The sequence below is a fragment of the Emys orbicularis genome, chromosome 5 (genome assembly GCF_028017835.1).
Source record: "Emys orbicularis isolate rEmyOrb1 chromosome 5, rEmyOrb1.hap1, whole genome shotgun sequence".
Classification (NCBI taxonomy): Eukaryota; Metazoa; Chordata; order Testudines; family Emydidae; genus Emys; species Emys orbicularis.
This window is the reverse complement of record NC_088687.1, coordinates 28,899,565-28,910,199: the sequence shown is the minus strand read 5'-3', so window position 1 is coordinate 28,910,199 and position 10,635 is coordinate 28,899,565.

Genomic DNA, 10,635 nt, shown 5'->3' with positions numbered 1-10,635 from the left:
GTCTCCCCCATCAGCCTCTAGTCCCACTTGCCACCGCTTCCCCCAAGCTTCTTGTTCCAGTCTATTTCCCCTTTCCCCTTGAGGTCCAGCTCTTGTCCCCTCTGTATTCAAACCATTCAGCTTCTTCCTTTAAGCTGCCTGGGCCTAACGTGGGTCACTGAGCGCATGGGAGAGACAAGCTCCCCGTTCTCAGTTCAGGTGATCAGACCCAGACCTGGCATGATCCACAGCAGTCCAGACCTGCAGTTGCATGGAAAGTCCTGTTCAGCGCCAGACTGGAGCAGTGTGGAAGGAACCTTCTGGGAATTTAGCTGCTAAAATCTAAGACCTCTACTGAGCATTAGCCAATGTCAATTTTTTCAAAGGGAAGCAAAAGGCCCACTTTGTAGCACATTTCCAATCCCTGCTCAAAAGCAGTGGATGAGATAGAGCTTTTCAAAGAAAAGGTTTCCAGAATAGGAAGAACAACATATTTTTCTTAGCCTTGTTTTTGGTAACAGCTGAACTGTTTCAGCGGAAATTTCCCCCAAAAAATTAGCCTGAGACAAACACTCGGTATGAAAAATTTCATCCCAAATGGTTAAAGTTTGACAAAATTATAAGCAACTGAAAACAATCTGGCAATCAATAATACAGGGTCTTACCAGCCCTGCCTATAATATTTATGTTTTTGTTCTGATAGGCTTATTATAATTCATGGCAAGGAGACAGAGCTTAATATAAACATTGTTCATTATTTTGTTATGGTCCCTCTGAGAAATTATTATGATAAGACACACTTTTCTCATAGTTAATGTAAATCAAATGAATTGAGATCCTGTGACATAAATGATATTTTCTCCTCATTGTCTTTTGTATTAAAACTGGTTTCTGAATTCACTTCTGGTAATCTTTGCCTCCCCAGTCCAGTCAGTTCTTGTTGTTCACCCTGAAATAAAACATAAACAAATTAACTGAAAAACCAAAACCAAAAATCCAAAGCACTTGAGGGAATGCTAGTCAGAAAGTATCCACACCAGGTGTCTGGTTACTATAGCAATCGCCAGATGGCATGTGACCAACATGATAATTTTAAGGTGCTTGAGAGCCCATTCTTTTGCCTCTCTAAAAAGAGAGGACTGTAAGTTTGTCTGCTAAAAAGTGGCGTCATGTGAGGTCATGTAAATTCAACTACAACAAGTGAGAGAGTATAAGCAGGAATATTTTGGGGGCCCCCACACAAAGCAAATAAGGGGCCCCTCTTGAGCTGCTCAGGACCCTAAGCAATTGCTTAGTCTGCTTATGCCTAGCTCTGGCTCTCCTGAAAAAGTGTTTATGGATGGATGCCTGATACAAATGGTTGATTTGCAGCTCTCCCTGCACAGAAAATGGTGCATTCAATTAATAGATTTTAATTTATTTGAAGTATAGAATATTACAAGCCATGAAAGAATGTCCTTTGCACTTTTATGCATTGCAACATGCTTATTGTTTTTGTCTGGATTTTGACTGGCAGTTTAGTTGTGTGGGAATCTCTGTTGTGTACATGTTTTGGGGGGATCTGCAATATATTCACAAACAAATGTTCTTCTGAACAACTTGGCAGGCAGTGGGAATGTAGCTAGCTCTAAAGCAAGATCTGATATGTGTAAAACAAACAAGTAATTAATATTTATACTGCAAAGTGACTGGGGCCTTTGTAAAAACAAACAAACCACATTTTAAAGTTAATTTCAGAATTGATCTAGAGTTGATCTAGAGAATCAGGTGACTTGGGTACTCTAAATTACACCCATCTCTAACACAGAAGGGACCCAGGTTCCATGGTATTTGTCTGCATTATCTGAAAATGGATTAACTCTTTTATGAATGTTAAAATTATTTCAATTTATAGCTCTGTTGAATTGAGCATTCATTAAGTTATTTATACATGCTGAGAAGAACCCTACAGAAAATCATAGTCCTGGATGGAAAATGTTTCTTTAGAAATGTTCCTTGCCATTTCTGTAGAGTGGTATTTACTGTAGAATTAAAACCTACATGCATCAATCCTTAGCAATTCCAAAATAAAAGCAAAATGTGTTTTTTCGTGTAAAGACTGAAAAGTCAGTGCCAGTAACAAACTCACAAGTGAAATTCTGGTACAGACGTGTTTTTACTTTGTCTTAGGGCTGGTCTACACTAACCCCCCAATTTGAACTAAGATACGCAACTTCAGCTACGTGAATAACGTAGCTGAAGTTGACGTACCTTAGTTCGAACTTACCGCGGTCCAGACGCGGCAGGCAGGCTCCCCCGTCGACTCCGCGTACTCCTCTCGCCGAGCAGGAGTACCGGAGTCGACGGCGAGCACTTCTGGGTTCGATTTATCGCGTCCAGACAAGATGCGATAAATCGAACCCAGAAGTTTGATTGCTTGCCGCCGAACCAGCGGGTAAGTATAGACGTACCCTTAGTTAGTGACCTCCTCTCCTGCACCCCTCCCCCAATAGTGCAAGCATAATTGAAATGAAGATCAGTGTGAAGGAGGGAGTGTGGGCTGGTGGTAAGAACAGTGGGCTGGGAGAGAGGGCTCCTGGATTCTCCCAGTGGGCTGGGAGATAGGACTCCTGGATTCTGTTCCTAGCGCTTGCCAATGACTCACTGCGTTTGTCACTCAGTGTTTCTCCAAGATGGAAACCAAACCTGTGGGTTTCTCACAACTGTTGCTTGTTAAATGCCTGTGTTTGCATAATAGCTTTGGAACAACTCTTTCTCCATGTGATTTTTGTTTTGTGTAATTCAGTCTCTGTTCTATTTGGCTAATGGAAACAGAAAACAAGCACACTGTAAAGGGTTAACAACATACACAAAGAGCAAAGGGCTTGATGTCTTTGTGTTGAGGTCCCCTGACAACAGCAGATACACAGCTGGGGAGATGAGTCACCCAGGTGAATTTGTCACTGAAGATGTTTCCTGGCTTTCTAGCATGTTGATAAATGAAGTGTTTGACTCCTCTATTGCGTGACGCATCATCAATTAATTTTTTTGTGTATCTCAAGGAATCAAAGGGTGAACAGGTTACATTTAAAAATGTACAGGGAAACAGGTTTATTCTGTGCTGCTGTCCATTGCTTTTGGTGCTGACATGAACAAAGAAAAAAATGCAGAACTGACCAACATTATTTAACCTGGCTTACTTTAAAAATAGGTGCAAAGTACATCTAGACAACTTTAATTGTATCTCTTTAGAGAGTGAGGATTGCTGTAAAATGGGGTATGATTTATTGTCCTGAGTTGGACGCACCAGAAGGTCATTCATATCGATATGGTATAAATCCAGAAGGAAAATAATTTCATACCAAACCTTTGCAAGTGCAAGTTAGTTCTTAAATGGAATGCAATAGTGTTATTTTTATGGGAAAATTGTGTCTTAATCAAAGTGAAAACATTCTCCATCAAAGGAAGGAGTCTTTCTACTGGGATATGCATTCCAAACTGCTAGTGACATACACAGAAAAGGCCATATTGTTGACTGTTGTAAAGGGGTACAATTCCATTAACTTCAGTGGAGCTGTGTCGATTTTCACCAGGTGAGGATTTGGGCCAAAATTAGATTTTTATTGTACATTTGAAAGGTGCAAAAGTGACTCGGAGTGATTTATTATTTTTTGCCTCCCTTTGAATCACAAAGTTTAGGAGTGACTGGTGTATCTTAAACTATTTATTTGTGTTTGATAAATTCCAACATCCCTGTCCTGATAAACAACTTTAAAGGCCTGATCCCACACCCACTGCCAGCATGCAACGTCATTGGCTGCAGCATTGTGAGCATTAGGTATTCTTTATCAGGGAAGAATTCATTGATGTGGCAACACCTCTAAAATTAGATATAACAAAATTAATCTCTAGGTTACAGGTAATGTGCAACAGTTGGTCTGTCTCTTATGCTGCTGAAGTGGTGTAAAGGAGCTTTAAATGTGACAAAACCAGCCCCTCTAGAATAAACCAGCTTCTCTGGTTAGCATAGGATGGCAATGGCTCTACACTAGCATCCTTCTTTGCCCTCACCATAGAGGACATCTCGAAGGCATGGCTGAAACACTGCACTCCAGCTATTCTTTGCCAGTGTTATGATCCACTACAATGAGATGCAGTTTAGAGCAGTCCTTAGGTTGCTTTAAACTGTGCTGATGGCTGGCCCCAGAATTTGCAAGTTCCAAAGAGGCCTGAATTTTCCCACTTGACCCATCCTTTCCTGTGCTGGGCATAGGAAAAGAGCAACATGGAATCTGCCTTTTGTGCCTATATATGGTGATTGACGTACCTTTTGATTGCTTTATAATAAAGCCTATTTAATTATTGTTGTTTTTAATGACTATTTTGCATACCTACTCCTGCATCTCTTCTTTACCTATAGTCTACTTTAGTTCTTTCTGTTTTCCGTCTCCTTTTTATTCTATAGTTTTTATTTCTGACTAAAATAAATCCACTCCAAAGCCACTGACTTGATCTCCTTTTCTTCCTGTCTTTTTGTGGGTCTGCTGTTGGTTTTGTCTGTGCTTCACTTATTGTGGAGAGAATGATTATTGCTTAGGGGACTCTTACATAACAGTGCAGAAGTGCTGATTTATTGGGTATTATGTATAGTTTAACTTCAGCATTCCTCTTGAGGGACAGAAATAATTTTAAATGCCATTTGTCCAGTATTGAAGATATAATTAAAAATAAATGCCTTACCATTTCCCCTTCTCCCCTACCTCCGATTTTGGCTTGGTTTGATGATTTTAGTGATAAACCATAGTTTTGGTCTGGTCTCTTCTCCCCCCTAATCCTTCCTCTCTCTCCGTCCCTCCCTCCCCCTGTGATTTACTCGATTGTTCTTTCCTTATCATGGTGGGACAGATGCAGCCCTCAGGGTTCAGAGCAAGGTAACCAGTAGAAACCAGAAACCTCGCAAGGGAGAATCAAGAAAACCCCAGAGGATCACCCTATACAGACCATTTAATAAGTGCAGAACAATTAATGAATATGATTAGTGATTCTTCCCAATTTTAGATACAGACACTATTAACAAAATACAACTATCTGCCTTTTGAGAAAGCAAAACATCTGCGTTTATTCAAGTGGAACACACAAGTGCTTTAGTGATAGCAACCATTAAATGCATTTTTATACTTTAAATGAAAGGTTGGATTCTGGATTCAGTTAAAGATTGATCAGTGGTCTGATATGTTCAGTGTGTTAGGGATTACCTCCCCCACCCAGAAGTGGCATGAACGTGGATGAAATAGACCAGTGTTGCAGAGGAAAGTCCTAACTTGAATATGATCTATCTTTCTAATGTTTCTCCATTTCACTGTTTTTCTTCATAATGGCTGAATGCCTGTCCTGTGGGATTAAATTAAATGGGTGTGCTGCTGCTGACTTGAATGAGAGTGGATTTGGCTTTACGGAATGATTGATTATTTGTATTGTAGTAGTGCCCAATTATAGATGAGTAACCCACCATGCTTATGTATAGTATAAACACAAAACAGGTAGAGAAAGAGAGCCCTGCCTTTCTTAGGGGTCAGGAAAGGCTAGGTGAAAAAGCTGTCGGTGTTGTAGTTTAAGCAATAAAACCAATAATATGGATGCAAATAAATCTCTTTAATCTAATTTGCTTTGGAAAAGGAGAGCATCAATTAGTTGATTAATCCTTTGTCTGAATAACTTAGCTAATGAAAGCTCAGCAAATTATTGTGGGTCTTTATCAAAAATACAAAACCCACTTCTTTTTCACATCCTCTGCATCAATGATTTTCATTGTAAAGGAAATCAACATTTATTTGATATTGAAAGGTGGAGTGGAAAGCAAATTAAAGGCCAAATGGGAAATGTCAGTTAACTAAATTATTTGATCTTTCTTAACCTCATACACATGGGGCCCACCCTGTTGTTCTTGCTCATGTAAAACTTGATGTCACTTCCTATGTTTTCCCATGGTTAGAGTAAGTGTGGGGAAGGCAGATTGATCCATTAAAGAAAACAAAAGTACCATTGCTACCAGTTTGCCAATACTTGGCTAAAATGTCTATTCTTTGAAGTTTTTCTAGTTTGGAGATATATGTAGCAGGTTCATTATTCTTTTCTTTATTGCAAAAGAAAAGTGTAGGTGGGGGATGGGGAGGGGGGAAGTAGAAAAAGCTTGAGGAAAACCAGAGGAATTAGTTTGGGATTGTTTCTACCTTGATTGCACTATGATCTCTGCTGCTTGTTGTAGAATCTGATTTTTACCTAAATTCTGTAGTAACTAACACTTGGGATATTATTTATCTTATCTATTCTGATCCCCAAAGAAGTTCTTGATGTTTGCCCATGATGTCCAGGGCTGTGAGAGCTATTGTTTAGCGCATTAATGATTATCCTGTTTGCCTACGCAGTCTCATTATAACATCGGTTCCTAAATTATATTATACTTTAAAACACATTGAGGTACACTCTGAAGCAATTGCTGTTTTCAGTGTACTTTGAGAGCAGCCTCTTATCCAAACTGAAAGGAGAAACTGGTATAAAGCACATTCAGGAATCAGAAGAGTACAGTGGTGGCTCCCTTCTTTTATCCCTGATTCAAAGCCAACATGCCAACTTTCTCCTGTGTGTGTGGCTGACCTAGTACTCTACTTAGCAGACTGTCATGGATAAGGTTGTCAGCTGCATGTTAAAGATTATTAGTGTAAAAGAAAAGATTCTTTAGCAGGTGAGTAGAACAACATGTGAAAAGAACTTCCTGACAAGTACTAACTCTCTCACCTTCAAGAACTATCAAAATGCTTTTCAACCATTATTATTATTTTCATAAATTTTTCTTATGCATCACATTTGTCTATAATCTTAGGCAAGTCATCAGATGACTGGCTCCCAAATTTGGTTGGATTAAAATGGAAAAACAAGATATATCTGAGAAACCTGCTTTCACAGTAAACAAGGGGGATGCACCGTTGGCTAATGGAAAGCATCCCATTTGCTAGTAGATCCAGAAGAGGCTAAAGTCATGCCAAGCAGTAGCCTTCCCTTTGTATCTTGGGCCAAATCCTCTGCTGGTGTAAATCACTGCAGCTTCCTTGATGTCAATTGGACCCCTTGTCTACTTATTCTTAACTACTTATTTTAAGTGCCTTTGGAAACTGGTCACTGGCTGAATGATTTATGATTCCGCCACTGACGTGTTTCAGATGGGGCCCAGTAGCTGGTTCTCAGTGGCCTTCTGTTCACTAAACACCTGACTGAGACCACTCATTTAAAAAGGTTACCAAACACTGATCAGATGTCAATGACTTGATCCAGAGGTGAAAGTTTACATATTCTTGTGCCAATCCCCTGAGTCATCCAGTCCCTTTTTTCACCTTCTATGATTCCATCAATGGTGAATCTCATCTGTTGATAGGAAGTCTTTTGTTTAGTCCAGTTTGATAACAGAAGCTTGAGAGAGTAGACTTTTTTGTCTTGCCCTGTTTAATGGTAGTGGGTTTTTTCCTTTGGGTGCTACTGTTATCATCCATGCCTCAACTGAATTAAGTTCCCTTCCTTACTGCATAGAAAGTAAAGTATACTTTAAGCTTTTACTCTCCTTGACCTTATTTTCCCAAACTAAGCATTTTTGCCTTCAACTCCCATGATAGAAAGGACTTCTACATCAAAACGTCATAACTCCTTTTGTAGCAATAGGGTTTCCTTGTGCATACAGTTGGGTTAGTAAATTGCTTCTGAAATGTGTGGCTAATATTTTCAAACCTGGTTGCCTGAAGTTAGGTTCCTAAAATCAGACATAGACAACTAAATAGCAGTGGCCTGATTTTCAAAGGTGCGGAACCATCTGCAGCTCATGTTGACTTCATTGGGAGGTGGGGTTGCTTGGTGCCTCTGAAAATTAGGCCACTTCATATTTAGGTACCTCATTTTAGGCACCTAGCTATGAAAATTTGCCCACAATCACAGTTCTGAGAGTTTTGGTGAAGTGTACTATGCCTCTTAAAAGTAGAGATGAAATGGGACTTGCCATATATGGATGGATTGATATGTTGGACACTGTAATATTTAGCAACAGCCATTTGCGCTGTATCAGGTCTACTGTTCCTGGCAGCTGTTGGAAATTCTCCCTCAGCTCAGGTGGCAAAGCAAATGTTTTGGGGCATGAAGTTCCTAGCATTGTAACCAAAACAAGCAATTCAGTAAGGAAGCATTTCTCACAAACTAAGAGAGCAGCACTTATCAGATTCAAGAGATTGATTTAAACACTTTCATGGGGACTAGCTGGCATGTTGTTAAGGAACTTTCAAAGAACTGTTCCATAATTTGCTCGACGTTGTACGTTTTTAGGGACTTCTGGATGTGTAATCTGTTGGCAGCTTTGTGAACAAAATTGAAACCAGGATTTATTCAGCCCCATTAAAGTCGTTTGAAGGGGGATGATTTTATACTGCTCCCTCTCCATGGAGTACTATTTCCTTTAGTTTTTCATAGATAATTCTAGACTGCATAGGGACTACAGTTAGCTATAAGAAGCCAACTAGCTAAATTCTCCATTGTCATAATTACTGGTTTGGGTCCATCTCAAATTAAATATATTTAAAGACTAGCTACAAGGGGGATACGCCTGGGAGAGTTTCCTTTCACTGTTCCATCTGAACACCTAAACTCTCATTCATGGGATCCTGGTGATCATGTGTTACCAACCACTGATCTCATAATTGCTTTGCGGTCAGACTTCCTGTTGGAAACTGATGGGTGTTTATCATGTATGTGATTGAAGCATTCCACTGTTAGTGAGTTAACTACTCAATCCCTGTACCATATAATTTCAAGGGCCTCCTATATTAAAAGACTGACAGCTTGTATAGCATTTTGCCAGCTAATGCATTGTGCTCTGGGAAGTGGACCCCATAAGATATAAACATAGGACCAGCCAATCTCTTCCACTTGGGGCTTCTTCCAGCCATCTGTTATCTAGGAGTATATTAGACAGGCTTGAAGAATACTGAGGAATAAGTGGGACATCCAATATCCTTTCTCTTTGACTTTAAGTTATCTGAGCCAAGTGAGGCAGTATTAATTCACATAAAATACATTCAGTGATAAACAGTAAGATGTTTGACTCCCTATTTACTAAGTTTCATATTGTATTTCTGTGGTAACAGGATATAAGAAATTGTAACATGTCACAGAGTGTGAACATTATTTCCATGACTGCATGTAAGATCCTGTTGCCAAAAATGAATTCCCAGACTTAGAGAAAACAGGCAAACAGCAGTTAAGGTTAATGAGGATGTCATCCTTCAGCGAGTTTGTACCCTTCTAGCATTGTATGTCCCATTAATAGGTATTTGATATGCTTGTCAAAACAAGCTTTTTCAATTTATTCCTTTTGGAATATTGTCACAGTATACCCGTGATTTCCCATAAGGGTGATGCTGCACTGCTGCCATTATAAACTAACAGAACATGGAAAACATCTGAGAAGAAATGCACACTGTCACTAGCAAAACACCTATGCTTAATATCTAATAATCCTACTTTGTTTGCAATCTGGTCTTCAGGGCCGGCTCCAGGCACCAGCCGAGCAAGGTCGTGCTTGGGGCGGCAGATTCTAAGGGGCGGCATTCTGTCCAATCCTAGGGTGGCATGGCCGCCCTTTTTTTTTTTTTTTTTTTTGGTTCGCCGCTCCGGCCACCCTGTAGGGGGCGGTGGCGTAGAGGAGGGGAGCACCCTGCCTGGAGCGGGCTGCGCGCTCCGTCTGCCCCAGCCAGTGTCAGGTCTGCAGCAAGCCCGGCAGCCCGCATCCTTCCCTCCCCACCGACCTTCAATTCACCTGCAGGCGGGAGCAACGTGGAGCCCTCCCGGCAGGTGGCGCGGCGGAAGGGGCTGAGTGGCGAGCGCCCCGGCTGAAGGAAGCCCTGGCCGCCCCCCTTCTCTCTCTCTCTCTCTGCCCCCCACTCCTTTCCCCTCCCCCCACCGCTAGCCGGGGCGCGCACTCCGCTGCCTGGGGCACGTCTGCAGCACAGGGAGACCTGCTAGCCAGCATGGCCGGGGGAGGCACCAAGTAAGTGGCACCGAAAGTTTGCACCCTGGCTCTGGCCGCCCTCCCGTGCCCCCCCCCTTTTTTTTGTGTGTGTGTGCTAGGGGCGGCAAAAAAGCCAGAGCCGGCCCTGCTGGTCTTCTAGCCAGAAGTGTCTGCTTCCCCATATATTTTTATGTTCTCAAAAGCTTATGTGAGGGTGGAGCTGTGAGAACTTTTGAAAGCCTACCTAATCAAAGTGAAAATCTCAGAAACCTGCTTCACACATCCCCGATCCCAAAAGCTCTCACTGATGCCTGGCCACCATGCAGTGGCACTAGCCTTGTTTTTTCCCTAGTCTTTCTCTTTTATCTGGCTTTAGCCTTCCACCATGAAGAACTCTTGGGACTTCCTGCCTGTTACCCTGGCTATCACAAAGCTCTCTGGCAGCCATGTTTTCCTCTTCCTTTTCCAGCTGGAAGATCACAGTAGATGTAGAATGTAGAGTGAAATTTGGGATAGCAGCTTCCATATTCTCAGGGGCCTGAGGCAAGCCTCAGAGTTGAAGAGAGAGGTCTTTCTGAGTCAAGCTGCATCACTGCAATACAATATAGTCAATGTTTTTTCAGTGATGCAGCGTG